The sequence below is a fragment of the Geotrypetes seraphini genome, chromosome 16 (assembly GCF_902459505.1).
Source record: "Geotrypetes seraphini chromosome 16, aGeoSer1.1, whole genome shotgun sequence".
In the NCBI taxonomy this organism is placed as follows: Eukaryota; Metazoa; Chordata; class Amphibia; order Gymnophiona; family Dermophiidae; genus Geotrypetes; species Geotrypetes seraphini.
In genome coordinates, this window is record NC_047099.1 from 49,297,950 (window position 1) to 49,321,030 (window position 23,081).

General features: G+C 43.3%; 1 protein-coding gene across 1 annotated transcript in view; it reads right to left on the reverse strand.

The window, feature by feature from the left end:
- Positions 1 to 22,913, reverse strand: part of S1PR5 (sphingosine-1-phosphate receptor 5) — a 72,115-nt gene extending 49,202 nt beyond the window's left edge. Inside the window, exon 1 of the mRNA XM_033923126.1 lies at positions 22,819 to 22,913. The gene's annotated coding sequence lies outside the window, so the exon portion shown is untranslated. The remainder of the gene's footprint in view (positions 1 to 22,818) is intronic.
- Between the last annotated feature and the right edge of the window lie 168 nt (positions 22,914 to 23,081).

Sequence of the window (23,081 nt, forward strand, 5' to 3'; positions counted from 1 at the left end):
ATACAGGTAAGGGTTCAGTGAGTTCACAGCCCAAACCCTCCTCATCAGTGGCCAAGGGATTTTCCAAACGTGCAAGAGCAAAACCAAAGGTGACCTGGTTTGGATGTGTTAATGGCTTGTGAGGTAGGTGCATTTTGAACAGGGCTAGTTGGATGTCTTTTTGCCACTGTTAATACCTAACACTGAAGGAGATCTGAAACCCTAAATCCCTGCTGGTTCCAGGTGGAATCTCTGGCTAGCCACACCCTTTCTGAAAAGGCCTGTCCTAGATATGGCATGGCCCGGTGTCTCACCTCAGCAGGCTGTGCGGAACATGTAGGAGAGAGCATTCCATTCATTCCTCACCAGGGCAACCATCCCAAATGAGTACCTGTATATTTACTAGCTCTGCCTCTGAAATATGGTCAAAGAAGGCAATTGTAGGACAATTCTTTGTTTCTGGTGTAATTTGGAACCCACAGCATTGAGGTCAAATGGTTGATTCAGAGTGACTCAGAGACTGAGAAATAAGAGCAAATTCATAATCGGCCCTACAATCAAGTCATTTAATGGTGAGAGCAAAAATGTGAGTTCGGCTAATACCCCACAGCACTGATTCCTTCTGCCCCTGACCCCTCATCTGGACATCTAAAGAGGTCAGAAGTCTACTCCAGGCTTTGCTGGAGAGAGTGAAAGTTGGAAAGCCCAAAGCAAGAGCAAGAGGGAAAAGGGTGGGGGAGAAGCAGTGCTGCATTTAGACTTGGGGAGGCCCTAAGCTCAGAGGCCTCTTTATTTATTTGGATTTATATCCTGTCCTCCCAGAAGAGCTCAGAACGGGTTAAAAGTTTACATACATAATAAAACAGAACAGGGTATAGTAACGAAGTAACATGAAACAGTATCAGCCTGCCGCAGCCTGCATAGAAAGAAAATCAGACTTGGGGAATAACCAGAAGAACGGTGTGGTGCTTCCCACAGCGCCAGACAAAACATGTCACATCTCATGCGCGCTGATATAAACCGGCACCTGCACAATCAGCTGCACATGGCCGCGACAAACACCGACGAAAGAGAGCCTCAGAATAAACAGGACTACTACTGCTGCACTGGAACCCAACGAGGAGAACAAGTGCGAGCATGAAATCGCACTGCTACTGCCGCGCTGTAACCAAGGAAACCAAGCGCGTGCACGCAAAGGGTGGGAAAATCCCGGCTCCCACAACGGATTTCTAGTCATAAAACTTAGCCTCAATAAAACATCCATTCCTTAAACATATGTTGACTGAACCCACAGTACTAAGACTCCCAAACAGAACCTGAAGTTCAAACAACTGTAAAAAACACATACATACTCACAAACGTGTTGTTAGGGCCGGTTGAAGCCAGTAAGAGCTGGTTGTGCAGCACTAACAGGGCAGAATGTAGCAACTGTGGTCTCCCTTTTTTTTTTTTAACAGAGGGGAAAGAAGAAAAAAATCGAGACCCAGTCAGACCCTCTAGCAATGGAGGGAGGGTGAGGCAGGGACCTGGGGGGCTCTCGGAGAGAACGGGAACCCGAAGGCCTTGAGCATGCGCAGATGCTCAAGGCCCAGTGCGAAGGAGGTAGATCTTCGGGCACCAGCATGTCCTGTGTGTTGGTGCCGGTGCCAAACGGGGGTAAGAAATTTGATCAGGTGGGTGGGTGGATGCCTTGGGGATGCCGGATTGCGGCGGAGAAGGGGTGCGACGCGAGCGGAGGGTGCCGGATCGCGGGGGGGGGGTGCTCGTAAATCGAGGCATGCTCAGTTTCTGAGGCGCCGATTTTGCAAATGTTTTGCTCGTCTTGCAAAACACTTGCAAACCGGAAGGAAAGAAAGAAATTTTTAACCAATTATACAAAACTTATCCAAATACAAAATTATCCCTTCCTTAGACCACAATGTAGGGGGTGTGATAATCACATAATATTGGAGAAATTAAATTAAAGAGTAAATTCAAAGGAAAAAGCCTAATGTGGCACGGCTAACATCTAATTATAGTCCATTCTTAATGATCTTTTTGACTTTTAGGAACTCCTTCAAGTGGTCTGGAGAAAAAAAATACATACTTAATTCCCATATACCTCACCAGACATTTATAGGGATAAGCTAAAAGAAATGAAGCCCCCAATTTAAGAGTTTATTGACGTAGGGAAAGGAAATATTTCCTTCGCTCTTGAGTAACTTTTGAGACATCTGGATAGATCCAAATTCGTTGTTCTCCAAACAGTATTTGAGAATTCTTAAAGTATAGTCTTAGAATCATATTTAGATCTTGCTCGAAAACAAAGGATATTAGAAGCATCAGTATCTGAATTCAAAGTTTGTTCCAAAAGGGCGGTAACATTACCAAAATCAATATGTTTCTCTCATCCATTGTTTTTCTCCATCTCTCTTTGAGGAATCTTTTTATTCAGCAGATAGTAAATCTTACTTAAAGGAGGAATATTATCAGGGGAAATTTCCAAATTTTCAACTGAGTATCTTTTGAAAAAATCTATAGGCGGAGTTCCAGGTGAAATTGGAAAGTTCAAGATGCGAAGATTTAATCTCCTGTTATAGTTTTCAATTTGTTCTAGTTTTCTATGTATAGAGGAATTATCTTTGATTGTTGCTATTTTAAACAGTTGCAACTGCTGTATATCATCCTGCATCTGTTTGGTTTGAGAAGTCCATTTTTACTAAGTCGACAGTTTTAGTAAGATTATCAATCTTAGAATGAATGTTTGTTACCTCCTCAGTAGTTTTAGCCATTGCAGTCTCCAATCATTGTAGGAGTAACCAAATGTCTCCTAAGGACGCCTCCTTGGGAGCGGGGTTAGTTCCCTCTCTCTCTGTTGGTTTCTTTAGCTGCCCTGCCATTGCTGGCTCAGCACCCTCGCCAGGAAGCCCCGTTGATTCCCTTCCGGGATCATAGATCTTCTGCAACTGAGCCCCGGCAGAGGTTGGACACACGGGGATAGATGGAACCAGAGGGGAAAAGGTTCCCCAACACCTTCCCCCAAAGCCGGGTCACTTCCTCCGGAATCCTGAGTAGCCAGGTACGGGAAAACCTGAAGACCATGGCTGCGCAGAGATGTTGCAACTACCACCAGGTACTTGGTGAATACTCTGGGAGATGATGCCAGGCCAAAGGATAGCACTCTGTATTGAAAATGGTGATTTCCCACCCGAAATCTGAGAAATTTGCGAGAGGCTGGATGAATGGGAATGTGAGTGTAAGCCTCTTTGAGATCCAGAGAGCATAACCAATCGTTGTGATCTAGAAGGAGATACAAGGATGCTAGAAATTTTTCTCTGACAAGAAATTTGTTGAGAGCTCTGAGATCCAAGATAGGTCGGAGATCCCCCGTCTTCTTCGGGACAAGGAAGTAACGAGAGTAAAATCCCGTGCTCTGCTGTTCCAGAGGAACTCTCTTGATGGCACGGAGACAAAGCAGAGCTTGAGCTTCCTGAAGAAGGGTGGTCTGCAACAGATTGGAAAGATACTCTCTTGGGGGAAGATCAAGTGGAACCTGGATAAAGTGAAGAGAGTTACCTTTCCTGATGATTGTGAGGACCCAGAGGTCGGATGTAATGAGTTCCCATCATTGGTAAAAAACAGATAGAGACGACCCCCAATGGGGAGGGGAGAGGACAGAGGCAGAACGATTGAGGTTATGCTCTGTGTTAGATGGTCAAAGACTGAGAGGCCTTGGGTGCAGCAGGGGTCTGAGGTTTATGCTGCCGCTGCTGCTGTTTCTTAGGAAGTGGCCTTGAATAAGGTGCTGGCTTTTGAGGAAAAGATGGAGGAGGCCTATAACCCTTAGCGATGGAAGGCTTTGGCCTGATTATGGAAGCAAACGACTTCTCATGTTCAGATAAGCGCTTTGTAGCTACCTCAATAGAGTCATCAAACAACTCATTGCCCTGGCATAGGATGTTGGCCAGTCGATCTTGTAGATTCGGGTCCATATCTACGGTGCAGAGCCAGGCTAGAAGGTGCATCACCACTGAGAACGCAGTGACTCTAAAGGACATAAAGCATCACATGCATGCGAAGTTGACCCATAGTGTGATGCGTGTGTTGAAACTGTGGAAGTCGATGTTGAGGAAGATACTTGAAAAAATCAGGCATGGCGTTGACCAAATGCTTCAGATAAGAAGTAAAAACAAAGTTATAGTTCAAAATTCAGTTTGTCATCATCGAATTTTGATACAACTGACGACCAAACTTGTCCATGGTCCTGCCCTCTCGACCAGGAGGGATGGTGGCATAAACTTTGGCAGGATTGGTTCTTTTTAAAGAAGACTCCACGAGAAGAGATTGATGGAATAATTGAGACTTCTCAAATCTCAATTTACATTAAAAAAAAAAATTTAAATTGAATCAGGTTGGGCAGACTGGATGGACAATTTGGGTCCTTATCTGCCATCATCTACTATGTTACTATCTTATATCAAGATTCCATCTTTGCTGGCATAGCAGGAACGGAATATGGTGTATCAAGATTTCTTTTGAAAGTTTGAGAATCCCTAGGAGGATGAGACATATCCAGTTCTTCCAAATACTCCTTACAGTATTTTGAGTCAAATTCCAAAGTGATGTTAAGATCTTTACTCATTTGGCATAGAAATTTTGTAAAAGACACCAGATATGAAGAGGTATGACCTCAATGAGGAGAAGGTGAATGAGAACCCCTCGAGGTACCTTTCACAGCAGAGAACGAAGGTGAAGCCTCTATGGAGTAGTGATACCCGAGATCACGAAGACAGGAGAAGAACTTGACTGACGAGAATGGTGAGGCTCTGCAACAGATCTCCTCAACAAAGGAGTTGGTGGTTTTGAAGAGTCTCGATGCCTCGATAAACGAGACCTGTCTCAAGAAGAAGACCTGGGCCTCGATGAATGCCTCGACAAATGATGTGGGGAAGAACTATGCCTCGAATCACAGTCCCATGATTGAGTCGGATCCAGCCTCGAAGATGAATGTCGAGGAGTCCTCATCCTGTGCCTCGAAAAGGGCAACGCCTTATGTGAAGAGGAGGACTGGAAGTCGGAAAATGACGTTGAGACCCTGAAAAGGACTCAGCTCCTTGTGTAGAGGTATCTCGAGGCACTCTTAAGGACTCAACTCCTTGTTTAGAGTGTGTAGAATGATCTTGAGGCACTCTCAATGACTCAATTCCTTGTATTACAGCTGAGTGGTCAAGCTGGACTGCAGGAAGCAGGGTCGAGGCAGGAGTCAATTTGGCAAACATGTTATCAAACTCCTGATGCAGAATAGTTTCCAACATATTCTGCAAAGCCGGCACCAAGACCACTGGATCTGGTACAATTGGTGTAGCTATGGACTCCGAAGAAGATGACTTCGAGGAAGAGTGTTGCCTCGATTTTGAGACACATTTCCTGGATAGCCTCGGACCCACCGGTTCTAAGGGTGGTATGTCCAGGGGTTGGCTTAGTTATCTTACCTGACAGAGACACTGAGGATAACGATGTCTCGGGAGAAGATTTAGCTGATTTCCCCGAAGATGAAAACTTCCCCATTGAGGAAGGTTTGAGCGAGGTCGAGGTGGAAGGTTTTGGCCCCGAAGAAGACTTTGCTGGAGTTGAGGTCGGGGCTGGAATCGGGGTTAAGGCCTTAGGTAAAGGCCGATCCATTTCCCCAAATATTTTTTCAATCTGAACTCGACAACATTTAAGGGTTCGATTTTGAAGTGTAGCACAGCAGGCGCATGACTACGAACAATGATCAGGTCCTAAACACTGTACACACCACTTGTGTGGGTCAGTGATGGAGATTGCATGTTGACACCGGTTACACTTCTTGAACTCTGTGACTGGCCGGGACATGGAATGAAACTCGGCCACAGCTAAATCGAAGCCTGCAGGCTGAGGCCGTGGAAGAGGCCCCGCCGTGACACGATCAAAAAAAACAAACAAAACTCTTTTTTTTTTTTTTACAACCGTGCAAATAAACACAGCAACCCTGTAAAGAAAATACACGAGCCACAGTGAGAAGGCACGAGTACAACTAACTCTCACACAGAGCCTTGAACCGAATGCTTCTCAGCTCTGTGGAAAACTTAGAACTGAGGAGATTTGCGCCCTATGTCGGGCAGAAAGGCACTCGCGCATGCGTGGTGCGGCAGTCGCAAACTTTCTAAAAGTTCTTCAAGCAAGTCTGCTTGCGAGTCTGTCCGCATCGGGGCTCCGTGGATGACGTCACCCATATGTTGAGAATATGCTGCCTGCTTGCCCTGGGATAATCCTACTTCCCTACTCTCACCCTGAGACCTTCCTCTTGCTATCTGTTCAGACCTGCTATAATGAACAATGACACTTACACAGGGGAGCCAACCCTCTTTCCCGCAAGAATCAGCTAAAGGACCTGGGACATGTCCATAGCTCTGTCCAGCCTGGTGGGAAGTGTACAGAATGGAAAAAGCAGAGGAGCCTGTCTGCCCCTGCCAGTTCCCTACCCAGAAAGGATAGCTGAGACCACAGTGGAATCCCAATTCTTCAACCACATGTCCCAGCTGCCAGTTTCCAGCTGTCTCCAGGCTGTTGTGTTGGGAGCTGCCCATCGTCTCCCACCCTCATCCGAATGCATACCAGGACTGTACTTTGATTGTTCTAAACAATGATATTTATGGGGTGCTTTATTGTGACAGATTGTGCCAGTGTATATCTCCCCGCCGCCATCCAAGTTCTAAGCCACGCACCCTTGAAATGTCTCTTGAATACCATATGTGACCTTGATGTAAGGCTTCCAGGTCAGATTTTAAGACAAAGCTACAGTTTCTATCTTTGTGTCTTCTTTTTAACTCTTGTTATTGTGCTGATGACTCATGGAAGTGCTTTGTGAAGTCCAAGGTGTGTTCTCCCTTCTCATATCATCATCAGGGGTGGTCACTGTCTAGTGACATCATCATCAGAAGAGAAACCCAGATGCAACAATCCATTTCCCCATGAAACAGGGTTTTCATTATAGTAGGAATTACTGCCATAGGAAACAGACCAAGTGCTGTAGAAAAGATATTATTTATTTATTTTCAGGTTTATATTAGAAGCGGCATTCTTAAAACGTGGATTACTTCAATTGGGAGGAACACACTGGGGAGGGGGTGCTTGGTAAAGGGGTGCTTAGAAGGGAAGGGAGTATTCTTACCATAGGTACCACCATTCTGAGCCCCCTTATTTTGGCTTGTTCTCAGGTTGCCATGGGATGAGATGTGGCTTAGCTTGTGCTAAGGTTTCCTGGGGTTGGAGAGAGCTTGCCTCCAAATCAACAGATTTACGTAATAACAGAAATATCCAGCAACAGGAGATCTTCATCAGCATCAAATAAAAGGATTCTCTATCAGTATCAGCAGACTTGTGCAACCAAGAGATCTCCTTAGCATTAACAGATCACAGTACTAGAAGAGCACCAAGATCATGACCGTAAGAGTTACAGAAAATTAAGAGATTATTATGACTTGGGACAGTCCCATTCAAACTGATAAAATGCTCTGTGCAAGAAAACTGGCCACGGTGGTGGCAGATAACATGAGACTAGCACTGATAACAGAGGTGTTAGTGCCAAGTGATTATTCTGTGATTTGGAAAAGAGAAGATCCTTAAGTACTAAGAAATACAAAGACCATGAAAATGTGGCAGAAAGAGAAAGAAATATTTCCTATTGTATTGGGTGGGTGCCACAGACTTGAGTTAAAGGAATTCTCAACCACAGGAAGTTCTTTGGCACGATGCAACTACTATGGTGAACATAAGTAGTAAAACTGAGAAACTGAAGTCATACTCCATTTATCTGGTTTAGGAACAGGTAATTAACCTAGTTGGATCTCCAAGAACAGCACCAGGAGATGAACAAAGCAGCATAAACATACCCCCCCCCCAGTAAGAAAGCCGACAGATTTCTGATGGCACCAACTGATTAACACTGCATCATTGCTCTTCAACATATCTATAAACGACCTGGAAATTGGTACGAGGAGTGAGGTGATTACATTTGTAGACGATACGAAGTTATTCAGAGTAGTGAAGACGCAGGAGGATTGCGAAGACCTGCAACGTGACATAAACACGCTCACAAATGGGCCACGACATGTCAAATGAGGTTTAACGTGGATAAGTGTCAGTAACAAAAATCTTATACATGAATACAGGATGTCCGGTGCAGTACTTGGAAAGACCCCCCAGGAAAGAGATTTGGGAGTACTGGTCGACAAGTCAATGAAGCCATCCGCGCAATGTGCGGCGGTGACGAAAAGGGCTAACAGAATGCTGGGAATGATTAAGAAGGGGATCACAAACAGATTGGAGAAGGTTATCATGCCGCTGTACCGGGCCATGATACTCCCTCACCTGGAATACTGTGTCCAGCACTGGTCACCGTACATGAAGAAGGACACAGTACTATTCAAAAGGGTCCAGAGAAAAGCAACTAAAATGGATAAGGGGTAGGAGGAGTTGCTGTACAGTGAGAGATTAGAGAAACTGGGCCTCTTCTCCTTTGAAAAGAGGAGACTGAGAGGGGACATGATCGAAACATTCAAGATAATGAAGGGAATAGACTTAGTAGATAAAGACAGATTGTTCACCTTCTCCAAGGTACAGAAAACAAGAGGACACTTTCTAAAGTTAAAAGGGGATAGATTGCGTACAAACGTAAGGAAGTTCTTCTTCACCCAGAGAATGGTAGAAACTGGAACACTCTTCCGGAGACTGTTGTAGGGGAAAATACCCTCCAGAGATTCAAGACAAAGTTAGACAAGTTCCTGCTGAACCAGAACGTATGCAGGTAAAGCTAGTAGTCTCAGTCAGACCAGTGGTCCATCGTGCCCAGCAGTCCGCTTCTGCGGTGGCCCTTAGGTCAAAGACCAGTGCCCTAACTGAGATTAGCCTTACCTGCGTATGTTCCGGTTTGTCTTGAATCCCTGGAGGGTGTTTTCCCCTATGACAGACTTCGGAAGAGTGTTCCAGTTGTCCACCACTCTCTGGGTGAAGAAGAACTTCCTTATGTTTGTATGGAATCGATCCCCTTTCAATTTTGGAGAGTGCCCTCTCTTTCTCCCTAACTTTGAGAGGGTGAACAACCTGTCCTTATCTACTAAGTCTGTTCCCTTCAGTACCCTGAATGTTTCGATCATGTCCCCTCTCAGTCTCCTCTTTTCAAGGGAGAACAAGCCCAGTTTCTCTAATCTCTCACTGTACAGCAACTCCTCCAGCCCCTTAACCATTTTAGTCGCTCTTCTCTGGACCCTTTCGAGTAGTACTATGTCCTTCTTCATGTACGGCGACCAGTGGTGGACGCAGTATTCCAGGTGGGGGCGTACCATGGCCCGGTACAGCGGCATGATAACCTTCTCCAATGTGTTTGTGATCCCCTTCTTAATCATTGCTAGCATTCTGTTCGCCCTTTTCACCGCCGCTGCGCTTTGCACAGACAGCTTCATTGACTTGTCGACCAGTACTCCCAAGTCTCTTTCCCGGGGGGGGGGGGGGGGTGTCTCTCTGAGTACTGCACCAGACATCCTGTATTCATGTATAAGATTTTTGTTACTGACATGCATTGTTACTTACACTTATCCATGTTAAACCTCATTTGCCATGTCGCAGCCCATTTCTTGAGCGTGTTTATGTCACGTTGCAGGTCTTCGCAATCCTTCTGTGTCTTCACTACTCTGAATAACTTCGTATCGTAGAAGTAAGTCCATAGGCAACGTGATCCACAAATGAGTTAATTCAACATTTAACATTGCATCACTGGAACAAACCAACCAGTAACATTCTCAGGGCATCAACACATAAATGTCAAGAAATCTACAGAAACGACAAGAGATCTCCAGTGACATCAGCAAGACATCTACGCGTGAAAAGGGAACTGCTTCACCTCATTCACATCTGCACATCTCTTTATAAGCAGTTTCAGTCCAGAGGCGATGTTTTCCAGAGTGATGATTAAGGCGTTGTCGTTTATTGACCTTGATATACTGCCTTAGTTGCACTACAATTCAAGGTGGTTTACAATGAAATATATCAAATAAAAACACAAAAAAGGAACGTCATTAAAATAAGAAAGTACACTACTTTCATACAGAAAACATAAAACCATTCATGGTCCATCACTGCAAAGATGTGTTCTCCACTAGATATAAAGTTAACAGAAAGCACGTTCAAAGAGATAAGTTTTCAACAGAATGTCGCCATTACCATCGGCAGGAGTAATCTATAGACAGCACAGGGTATTTGCTTTCACTTTCTTTCTAGGGTAACCTGAGTTAATTGCCATAAATTAGGTGGTGGTTGCTGCCGCTGCTGCTAAGTCTTTGGCCGTTCCTATTCCGCTTGGGTTTGGAAACCTAAACAAGTAATCCTGAAAAATGGTTCCAGACACTACTCCCTCTTCCCCCCCTATCTGGCACCAGGTCACTGCATCTGGAAAGAGACTGAGCCCTCCAGACCTAGAAGTGAAAGGCTCTGTATCCTTGCTAGAAGTGATCTCTATCCCTATCTATCCTCTCAGCCCACCAGTCCTAGAGGTGACAGGCTCTGTTTCATTGGGCTTGTTTTTGTATTTATTGATTGATTGGAATTTATTAACCACCTTTATGAAGAGATTCACCCCAGGCAGTGTACAACAGGTACAGCTCGACTTAAACTAGTCAAACTTTAGCATAAAATGCAATCAGTAAGGTAAAACCTGGAGACGGTGTCAAATCAAATCCCAGTAATCTCAAGGACATGACACAGTATAAGAAATATAAAGCAGTACATTGTGCAGATAAAAATATCCCCTAAATAATTCACACAGAAAAATATAAAGAAGGAAAGATATGAGTTTTGTGAACATGTGGAGGGGCATAATCAAAAAAACCGTCTAAGTCCCTTTTTGGCCTAAGGCCTTAAACGTTGAAAGCAGAAGCAGGGAAAGTGTCCATAACCAAAACAAACGTCCTTGTTTTGATAATGGCCTGCCTCTACATTCAGCTGTTTAAACGCCCAGACCACCACTACGTCTACACTTGTACCCAAACGACGTCTACACTTATACCCCATAATGAACCAAAAAAACGCCTAAGCCCCAAACGTCCAACACATGGGCTTTTAGGCGAAGGAGGAGCCAGTCCTTCATGTAAAAGCTGGAAACCGGTTACAGAATCCACCCCAACCCCCCCATGACATCGGGGCAGGAGGGAACCCAAGCCCTCCTGCCCCGTGATCCCTAACCCCCCCCCCCCCCGATTACAGTCAGGCAGGAGGGAACCCAAGCCCTCCTGCCCCAGGCACCCGCGGCACCCTGCGACAACATCGGGGCAGGAGGAAGCCCAAGCCCTCCTGCCCCACCAGCCGCAGCACCCCGCAACAACATCGGGCCAGGAGAGAGCCCAAGAAGGAAAGATATAGCAGCGCAACATAAGTGGCTTTCTAATTTCCTTGATGCTGCTGTGGATTTTGTGACTGTGTTTGGCTTATCCCTTTGAAACTGAATTGAACTTATTTCTCTACTTGGGGAGGATTGGCTCATTGCTTGATATATTTATTTAGTGGAGTTTTTTGTTATAGGATCACTGTGTTGCTTGTCTGCCTGATAGTACTTGCTTCAGCAGTAAGGTCTTAGCCGATATTGGCTTTGATGAGGTCTTTTTCTCCACTGATTTGAGTAGGCTATTGAGCCTGAATTACCCCCCTGATATCAGGAGAGAGTAGATTTTTGGTGTGCAAATAAAAATGTCCAATCCCTCCTTCTTTAGTGCTGTTGGTTATAATTCTTAGGATTTCACACCCACTGCAGCACCATATGTCATCCCTGAAGAGATCATACAAGCGAGATCAACCATACAGGGGCAGAGTCTCACTTTTCAGGGGAATGAGGGTCCCGCACAGCTGAGGCTACCTTCAAAGAGTCAAAGGAATGCTAAGGATCTGGGATATTTGATGAAGGGACATGGTGTCTACATCTGTCACAGCCTTCAGCAGAAATGCCTGTGATCTAAACAGACAAGTTCATCTACAGAGGAGTTGACTTAATACAGAGGTTATTAGACCTTTAAAGTTATCTGTCAGAAGTCAGGGCATTCAATCAAATGCATCTGTTTTAAATCATTGGGTTTTATTTCTTTCCCACTACTGCACAAAGAAAAGGAGCTACGAAGGTCACAATTCGCTTTTGTCTCAGACAATTGCAGAGGATAATTGACTGGGTGCTCTGTGTGTGTGAGGGATGTTTAAGAGCACCAAAGAAATTGAGAGAAAACACATCCTGAGCTTTGCATGCCATTGCCCTCTGCAGTTACTAACTATAAAGGCAGCGCTCTTTTTTCACCCAAGGACTTGAGCAAACTTGTCTTGGCGGCTACACTGCAGACAACATTCCTGCCCTTCACCCCAACCCCTCTAAAAGTTTTCAGTTTTATACCTAGGATTTACTCAGCAAGAATGCTATTTCTGTAGAGGCTTTTCTGGGAAAGGGCTCTTCTGAAGCTGGGTTTGTCTCTGCCCCCCTACGTCATTTTCTTTCCTTCCAACACACAATCTAAGCTATAATTAGAGGCTTTCAACTGGCATGTGCTTAATTTTTATTTTCTAAAGATGATGAGAACCTCCTGGTTTGTTTGGGGGTTTTGCTTTTTTTTTTAATTTTTATTTTCCAATATAAACTATTTGATTTAAAAAGCTAAATTACAAGCTTGCTAAGAGTGCTCCGCTGCCTTAATCCCTCCTCCGTCCCAGCAAAGCTGTCTTTTTTTTCAGACCCCTTGAGGTTTTAAAAGATATTACAAAAATTAATTTTAAAAAGCTGATCTGACAATTTTTCATTCACCAAGTGAAAAGCCAAAATCAAGAAGGACCGGGGGGGATAAACAATTAAGGGAAAGGGATTGGGACTTGTATACTGCCTTCTTATAGTTTTACAACCATATTCAAAGTGGTTTACGTACAGGCACTTCAAGTATTTTTCCCTATTTGTCCCGGTGAGCTCACAATCTATCTAATGTACCTGGGGCAGTGGAGAATTAAGCGACTTGTCCAGGGTCAGAAGGAGCAACGCGGGGGTTTGAACCCACAACCTCAGGGTGCTGATGCTGAAGCTCTAACCACTACCCACACTCTCCTCTTTTATTTTTTATAAACTACACTTCTGAATTACCATATTTTCACTCATATACCACGCACCCAGATAATCTCGGAGAGAGCGAGACCAGAAGATTTTGAGCATGCGCAAATGCTCAAAGCCTAGTCCAGCCCGGCACAGGAAGAAGGAGGATCTCTCTCGCACCGCCCAGCCCAACCCAATGAGGGAGGATCTTCGGGCACTGGCACTGGCACATCCTGTGCATTGGTGCTGGTGCCCAATCGGGTAAGAGTTGTCTTTGCGGTGCTGGGGGGGATGTAGGATCGCGGGGGAGGGGGGGTGACGCAAGCGGGGGGGAAGGATGCCGGTTCGCAGGGGGAATGCCAGATCAGAATGAAAAAAAAAATTTGTACAACGCGCTCACACGTATAACACGCATGGTTATGCACGGTTTGTAAAATCGTGTATAATGCGCGCGTTATATGCGTGAAAATACGGTAGTTGCAGCCACATTTATGTCTGGATTAATGGAAAAACCATTCTGACATTTTCCAGAGGGAGACAGGCAACATTTCCAGGCATAAAAACAGTGATGTAAATATGGAAACACCTCCTTATAAAATTGCCACATTTTTATACAGAAATCTGATAAGGTATTTTGCATACATCTACCTGTGGTGGACAGAAGAGTCCCAGGAAAGGACCAGGTTTGAAGTTATGAACATACTTCTTGATAGTGAATGATCTACAAGGTTTAAAACATAACCTTCAGTCAAAAACCACCTAAATCATGTTATTCCCCACATAGAAACATACCAGCTGATATTCAAAATGATTTAAACGGGCAGGAGCATCTCCTATCCTTTGCGGCTGGCCTTTTTCTACTACAGTACTGTGAGTAATCTTGGCATCCATTTTCTAACAGAAACCGCAAGGGATAGGAGTGGCCTTCGCTCCTACCCCAAAGACCATCCGGGACATCAGGTAGGCCCAGGGGCTCATTTGGGAGGGGAAGACCTTTCATTCCTGTGGGTTGGGGAGAGGGTGGGAAGGCTATTTTGAAGACTGGGAAGGGGATGGGTTGGGGGGAGCTTTAACGTTAAAACATAGTTATGAGGGTCCCAGCTGATATTCAGCCAGGGCCATATAACTGTTTTATGCAGGCCCTGGCTGAATATCGGCTTGATCCTGCATAGGTTCGAGCGGCCATTCCCACCAAATTAAGCCCCCAGTATTCAGTGCCAGTGCCCAGACATGGTGAACACTGGATGTTTAAGGGATTAGGAATGCCTCCCTGACTAGACTGAGTTTGCTGGGACACTAAGAATAGTAGGTCTGATACTTTGGATTAAGAACAAATGTAAAAAGATCTGAGCAAGGGGTCCCAAATTTCACTGTAATGAGATGAAATACTTCCGATACATAGGGACCCGTTCGTGTGATTTGAGGAGTCAACTTAAAGAAGGTTTTGCTCACCTGGAAGACAAATTGTTAGGTAAATGTTGTGAGACAGAGGTAGCTTTCATATTCTGAGTGGTTTCTAAAACAGTGGAATAGATCCTATACAGTACTTCCTTGTTTGTTGTTTTGGTACATAGGGACCTGATTGTCCATTTGTATTTGAGCGACTTGGTTGGAAGGTGTGGAATAAAAAACACAAGTGGCATTTCAACCACTAGCAATTACAGACGATTGATGTGATAAATTTTTCTATGGAGGTTCCACAACCGAGTTGTGTGAGATTCCCAACTTGTCTAGATGTCTGTGTGCAAGGGAGATGAAAGTATTTCCAACGATGCAGACTGAGGATCTGTAACCACCACCGCAGTGCTGATTGCGTTTTGTGTGTCACCTAAAGAGATTTAGTTGTGGTATTGAGCCTATTGAGAATGGATGTCCCATTGAAGGGTCTCGTACTGAAGAGGGGAAGGGAAACCCCATATGGATTGTTGAGTCAAGTGTCTAAGATGTATGGAAAACGTGGTGTGAACTAAGGTGGAGATTGAAGAACTGTTTGAAGTGAGAGGTAAGTTATAGCTGTTGGAGTATAAAGTAAGCCTAAACAACACAAATATAATGAAAATCCAATAATAGTGTACAACTCTTTCACATATATAGTGCAAGGTAGAGACAAACCACCCTTACACAGACCAGAACTTTAAACCCAGAGGAGAAAAAAGTCTCAGACAACAAACCCATCATCCACAAGAGTAGGTCTAAGGTGTTCAGGCTAAACCTCATTGGCATTAAAAAAAAAACCTCCCCTGGAATTTTAAAAATAGGCTCTGTGCGGTGCAATAAAGAACTTAAAGTGTCATTGATAGATGAAAAAAAACAAAACTTATCTCATGGGGACGATAGGTACACCAACGATGGCCAGGGTTTCACAATTCTGCTGCCTCAGGGTATAAACAGGACCGATCGATGACTTTAAAATGGGACTCAAAGAGCGTGTCCATCATAAAATCCAAATTCTGGGAGAGTCATAAGGTTGATTTGAGAGATTCTATTAAGCAAATGACAATGTACAGAGAGATATGTGATTGCGGAGGAAAGGAAGCAGCTAAGAGGTAGTCAAGATTTGGAAACATTAATTAACAAAAAAGAAGCCTATTTCTCACATATTAATCAATTAAATACTTAAATAATTATGATATTTTATGAAAAGTGCTCAGTGCCCTTGTCTCCTGCAGTATAGAGCAGCTAAGAGGACAATCATGGGACCATCATTTCACTTTTCTGTCCCTCTCTAGTCACCTTCAAGTTAATTGAGCTTCTAATGTTGCTAAATAAAATATTCAAATGTGCCCAGAGCCCTACACCTTCTCCAACACTCATCAGGGATATTAGGATGAATCCTATGAAGTCTTTCAGGTGAATAATACCAGCAGTACAAGACCTTATACCCATTTCCACCAGATTACTGGCAATAATAATAATAATAACAACTTTATTTTTCTATACCGCCATAGTCAAACTGACTTCTAGGCGGTTCACATAGAAAGAAGGCTGGACAATCAGGCCCTGATTCTGTATAGGACGCCCAGGAGAGGTGAGAATCGGATTAAATTAGACGCGGCCGCTATACTTATTGCAGCAGGGAGATCCCTTGCTGCCATAAGTATAGCGGCCGCGTCTACTTACAATGTAGACCAGCATTTTGCTGGCCTACATTTTAAGTGTCTCTTCCTCTACTAGGGAGACGCGTAGGGCCACCTAGGTTCGCCTAAGGCCCTTAGGCGAGCTTAGGCATCTTGCAGGCCTTCCTAGGCTCCCGGAGGCGCCTTCAATATAGGTGGCCTGCCTGGGGAGCATTTTTTAAAAAAACGTGCATCCCGATTGGCTGATTAGACAGCTGTAGGACGCCTACTGCTGCCTAAAATCGGGACGCACTTTGGAGAATCAGGGCCTCAGTGAATTACAAAATGCAAGAAGAAGGAAGTTACATCATGAATTGGAGAAGCATGGGGAAAGAATACATGAGAGAAGAAAGATGTTACATAATACAATGGGGTTATAATGTAATGTAATTTATTTCTTATATACCGCTAAACTCCGTTAGGATTCTAAGCGGTTTACAGAAAAAATAGACAATAGGGTACATTAAAATTATAAGTAAAATAGGTACTTAGATATTCCCTTACTGTCCCGAAGGCTCACAATCTAACTAAAGTACCTAGAAAAATGACAATTAGTAGAGTAATGAAAAAATAAAATAGAGATAGATGAGAAAAAATAAGAAAATAAACATTCTAATAAGACTACAATGGTCTAAAGGACTTTGAAAGGTTGAAAAAAGAGGGGAGATAGGAAATAGAAGCAGAAGGGAGAACCGTTGAAACTATAGAATTCTTGGGAAATTTAAACGACTGCGCCAGTAATCTGAATGATGTTGTGTCAAAGTATTTTTTAATAGTCCTTAGCTTCCACAGCATGTAAAAGCATTTCTTCACCAGTAGGTTTGTGTGGTCAGTCATGGTTAAGTGAGTATCTAGAGTGATGCCCAGTATTTTTATGACTTTGGCGATTGGATATTCATGGCCGTTTATTTTTAACAATGTTTTCGTTATTTTGTTGTTGGGGCTTGCCAAAAAGACTTTTGTTTTCTCTGTGTTTAGTTTTAGTTTGAAGCTGGTGGTCCATTTTTCAATTTCTAGCATTGTGTGTGAGAGGTTATCTATAGTTTCATTTGTGATGTCATTTAAGGGGATTAGGATGGATATATCGTCTGCATATATATAGTGGATGTCTTAAGTAAGGAGCGCAATATAGACTTCCACTGCGCCACCGTAACAATTCAAAATGAACTCATTCACAGTACTTCTACCTCTTTGCAGCAATGCCTAGTTTGAGCTGCTCACCTTCGTTGTTAAGGTCCAACAGATGTTTGTTTCCACGTCACCTTTACAGCAAAGAGATAAGTGCCACTAAATTTCTATCATATTTGGTTAAGCAGTTGTTGGTGGTCCTGCCCAAGGGTGGGTCCCTCTTGGGATATGGTGTTCTCTCTATTATCATGTGGGGTGATCATGGTTAAAGAGTTAGGATGTGCCCTTTTGAATTTGACTCCGATTAGAGTCCCTTCCAAGTTCTCTCCTATTATTACGACAGCGGTCACGGTGGCAAGTCTAGTATTGGCGGCTGCATGGCGTCAGGATTCGATTCCATCGCAAGCACAAGTGGTCAATAAAATGGACTATGTTTTTCACATGTCCAAATTGACTGCATTGAAGCATCGTAGATTGGGCCCGTGGAGGGGTTGTTGATTATATTTCTTTGCACATTTCTCCTGCTTTGCATCCAGGACCTAGGGAGGGGTTGTGTGGGGGGGGGGAGCTTCTAGTACCTTTTTTTGCACTTTGTTGGCCTTGTTTCAAAGAGTCATGTAACAACTGTTTGGTTTGCACTGGTTTATATCTGTATGTTTCAAAATTTGTATGTTTAAAATTTTCTGTAAATAATATTAAATACGAAAATGTATTTGTTCAATTGCCTGAGATAATACTGGGCAAAGCCCTCTTTTCTTAAAAGATAAGGGTACTTTGAGTAAAACACTTAAGTTGGTTGATGGAACGGAACTTCATAGAAATGTTTCTATTTCGTTGTGGAGGAGAGTTGATGATGAAGTAGAGGAGACCAAAACAGTGGGAAGTAGTTGGTTAGTAGCTGCGTAAGGTGGAGATGGTAACCTCCACTGATAATTGGTAGAATGCAGTGGGCCTGTCTTCTACTGGTGGTTGTAGGGGAAGTGACAGAGAAAAGTAAATTATATTTTTAATATGGATAATAAGTAAAATGCCTCAAAGTTGGAAACTGAGGGTGTTCAGTGTTAGTAATTGCAAAGTAGCATCATTTTAGTTAATTGTAGTGAAAATTTTCTGCTTTTTCACTAAAAAGGTTATCACAATTAGAAGTGCATCTTGAAGTACTACAGAAGTTGTAAGCCACACAACTCTGGAGACAACATTCTAAAAAGATTGAGGCTGCTAAACCCAATAAAAATTACACCTCCCTGGATACAGTCAAAGGATTTGCTCTTTATTGGGGTGATCAAGCATCCACAAAACTGGCTCCTATGCTCTGCATGGAGTAGATACAGACCTTGATGCTCTGGGGGCAAAGTCATAGAAGATGGATGCCCTGCTGATAAGATACATAGAAACATAGAAAAATGAAGGCAGATAAAGACCATATGGCCTATCTAGTCTGCCCAACCATGACATCCACTATCCCCTCCTCTCCCTTAGAGATCCAACATACATCTCCAAGCTGTCTTAAAATTAGATACACTCTTCATCTCCACCACCTCCACCGGGAGGCCGTTCCAAACATTCATCACCTTTTCCGTGAAAAAGTATGTGCTGAGGTTACTTCTATCCCCTTTCACATTCATCCTATGCGCCTTCATTCCAGAGTTTTCTTTCAATTGAGACTCACCTCTTGCATATTTATGCCATGTACATATTTAAACGTCTCTATCATATTTCTCCTCTCCCGCCTTTCCTCCAAAGTATACATATTGAGATCTTTAAGTCTGTCCCCATATGCCTTATGAAGAAGAGCATGCACCATTTTACTAGCCTTCCTCTAGACCAACTCCATCCTTTTTATACCTTTTTGAAGGTGGTGTCAGCAGAATTGCACACAATATTCTAAATGAGGTCTCACCAGTCTTATACAGGGGCATCTTTGCCTCCTTTTTACTACTGGCCATACCTCTCCTTGTGCACCCTAGCATCCTTCTAGCTTTCGCCACTATTGAAACGGCTCCACTGGTTACCAGTAAAATATTGTGCCACTTATAAAATCCTGGTGTTGATATTTAAGATGGTGCATTTTGAGATCTCATGGTACTTGACACAAGTGTTAAAAGTGTACCAGCCATCAAGATCCTTGAGATCGGAAGAGATCTAATCTAATCTAATCTTCGGTTTGTATACAGGGTCATCTCCCACTGGAGCTCGACTCGGTTCACATATAATTAAGACTAGAGTACATGGAGAAAGAAGCATGAGAGAAGGAGAATTATTTCGCCATGAACTGATGGTTTGGCGGTATATAAAAATAAACTATTATTATTATTATATTATTATCATTTCTTTGAGACTGCGATTAAACCATTTAAGGATTGCGAGAACAACAAAGTTTTCAGGGTCTTACGAAATAATTGCAGCTGGTCTATAATCCTAATGGAGTCAGGGAGTTTATTCCAGATCTCTACAAACTTGAAAACAAAAGACTGACTAAGCTTCCCAGCAGATTTAATTCCCTTAAAAGAAGGGAAGGATAGCTTATATCTTTGAGTATTTCTCAGATGGCAAAGTCTAAAGACATTCCAACATAAGGGAACTAAAGGATCAAATATTCCATAGAGAAGCTTAAAGATCCGTGTTCCCCCGCAAATTCGCCGACTTGTCCAACCACTTCTTCCTGTACTAAAGTCGGGCTACACCATCAGGAGCTGCGTGTCAAAGCATTTCCTGATTGGTGTAGCCTTACTTTAGTAACAGGAAGAGGTGGTCAGACAATACCATGAGTGATTTTCTTCTCTCGTTGGTGCTCCAGCTGCCCTCTCCTGCCTCTTGACAGGTGAAAAACTGTATTTGCAGATTTTTGAAATTCACGGGGGTTCCTGGAACGGAACCCCCACAAATATCAGGGGAGTACTATATACATATTTTATGTATCTATATGTTTTGGATATGCAATGATACCTTGGAATCAGAATGCCCCAGTATTCATAGAAACATAGATGACGGCAGATAAGGGCCCTAGCCCATCAGGTCTGCCCACTCTACTGACCCACCCCCAAGACTACTATCCTAGGGATCCCACTCCTGGTGACAGGTTCCCTTGGCTTAACCCTCTAAGGGATCCCACATGGGCATCCCATTTGCTCTTAAATTCTTGCACGCTGTTTGCCTCGATCACCTGCACCGGGAGCTCGTTCTCGGTGAAGAAATATTTCCTGGTGTCGCCATGAAATTTCCCGCCCCTGAGTTTGAGCGGATGTCCGCTTGTGGCTGAGGGTCCTTTGAGAAAGAGAATCTCTTCTTCCATCTTGATACGGCCGGTAATATACTTAAACGTCTCGATCATGTCTCCTCTCTCCCTACGTTCCTCGAGTGAGTACAGCCACAAATTTTTCAGCCTTTCCTCGTACGATAGATCCTTGAGCCCCGAGACCATCCTGGTGGCCATCCGTTGCACCGACTCTACTATCAGCACATCTTTTCGGTAGTGTGGCCTCCAGAATTGCACACAGTATTCCAAATGAGGCCTCACCATGGTTCTGTATAATGGCATTATGACTTCAGGCTTCCGGCTGATGAAACTCCTGCGGATGCAACCTAACAACTGTCTTGCCTTAGATGAAGCCTTCTCCACATGATCAGCAGTTTTTATGTCTGTGCTGATGATCACTCCCATGTCTCGTTCTGTTGAAGTTCTAGCTAAGGTCTCACCATTCAAGGTGTAAGTTCTGCACGGATTTCTGCTGCCGAGGTGCATGATCTTGCATTTCTTAGCGTTGAAGCCCAGCTGCCAGGTTATTCGAACAACTTGGAATCCGACCCAAAAATTTGAGCAAATTTTGCCCCAGAATCCAAACACCCTGCACATTGTTCGTGTGGGTTTTTGCCCCGGAATCTGAACGCACTGCATGTTGTTCATGTGTGTTTGTGCACACGTTTCCCCAGCGCTTGGGTCACCTGTACGTCCTTCAGTTTATTGTCAGAAGGTGTAGTTTCTGTCCTGCTCTGCATAGGAGCTTTTACAGTTTGCTCAGCTGGTTACCGCTGATTCCAGTTGTTATCCATCCATTATAAGACCCCTGAGGAAGGAGTGTTTCTTTGAAACATGGACCATGTCAGGTCCTGGTTCATCAATCCTTTTGGATACAAACTGTTTTATGATTATATTCATATTTTAGGATTGCTTATTAAAGACTTGGCATCTTGTACATCATTACTGCCGTTTTTGGAAGCTGTAGTGAAAGCATCTCATGTGATTTTCACCTTTGTGTAGTGAGGAAAATACTGTACAGTATTATTATTTATTTGTTAATATTTTACCTTAAAAATCCAGTGTATTTCCTTTGCACTTGCAACAATTTCTAAGGAAACAGGAACAGAGCAAGGATAAGGAGGTTGGAAAATAAACGCTGATGTTAAGTAAATACAGCTCAGGTTTGTTCGGGGTTTAAGGTTTTCTTTGGAATATGTTTAAGTAACTCCTCCATTATGATGGGCTACAAAGATTAGGGGCTCCTTTTGCAAAGGCGCGCTAGGCCTCCTCTTGCTTTTAGGCCAGCGCGGGGGTTAACGTGTGATGAACAGTCGCGCGAAAAGGAGCCCTATATTGTGAGGACACGGTTTTGTTCTCTCTTTTTTTTTTAAACATTTTAATTTATAACATTTTATTGAAGGAATCAAATAAATATAAAATAATATGATACAAAAAGATATTTATTACAATTAAATTCATAATAAAACATTTGCATACATATTTTATCATTCCTCCAAAATATATTTTAATATATCTAAACTATTTTTTCCTAATATAGGGTCATGAAATGGTTAACTGTTGTTTAAAATATTGCTCTGGCCTACATAGCTGAAAACAGTGTACAATCTACTGACCTCATCTGCCTGAAATGTATGTCCCTGCCTTACCACATTGTAAGCTAAATAGATAGCCATGATGTACCCTGCCCTTCTGTACATGTAACATTTAGACCTGTAAGATTTAGATAAGCAGAGAAATGAGCTAGTTCCCTATAGGACTATAAGTTGTAGCCCTGAACCTATCATAAGTGCTGGCTTAGGACCAATAATAATTGTAGAAAAGTTCTAGAAGTAACAAATGAAAATTGTAGTTTTTGCATATATTAAGTTTGCAAAAAGGGCACAAAAGTCTGTGCATTTCCTGATTCTAGTAGGCAGGCTATTCACTGCACTAGAGTCCGGCATGCTGTAATAAACCTCTTGTACTTTCTTCAGGCCTCTGACTTTGTGTGTCCAAGTGACCTTTCACTATATCTCCCCTTATTCCTTTAGATTATTTTTTTTAATATTATTATATTTTAATAAATAAATACATTTCAAATAATTTAACATATATTCAAATCATCATTCCTATTTCCCTCCCTACCCTAGAATGAAAGGTGACATGAAATACCAAATAAATAAAAATATTTTGTTCTCTTTATTCTGTAATATGAAAACTCATAATATTAAAAAAAAAATCAGGGTATTTACAGTTAAAATTGGAGTTTGTGGGACCCAGAACGGATTATTTGAAAGGCGGGAAATGGTAATTGTCCTCCTCCCCGACTCCTTTTCCCTGCACGCGGCGTCGATTTGTGAACTCGCCGCCCGTCTCGCGCCCTTTTTTCCAACAGGAAACGTGCCCTCCCCTCCCCTCCACGCATGCCTCCTCGCTTCTTCCCGAAGCGCGCGCGGACGCGACGCGACGATGACGTCGTCACGCGTCGCATCCGCGCGTGCTCGGAAGCCCTGCC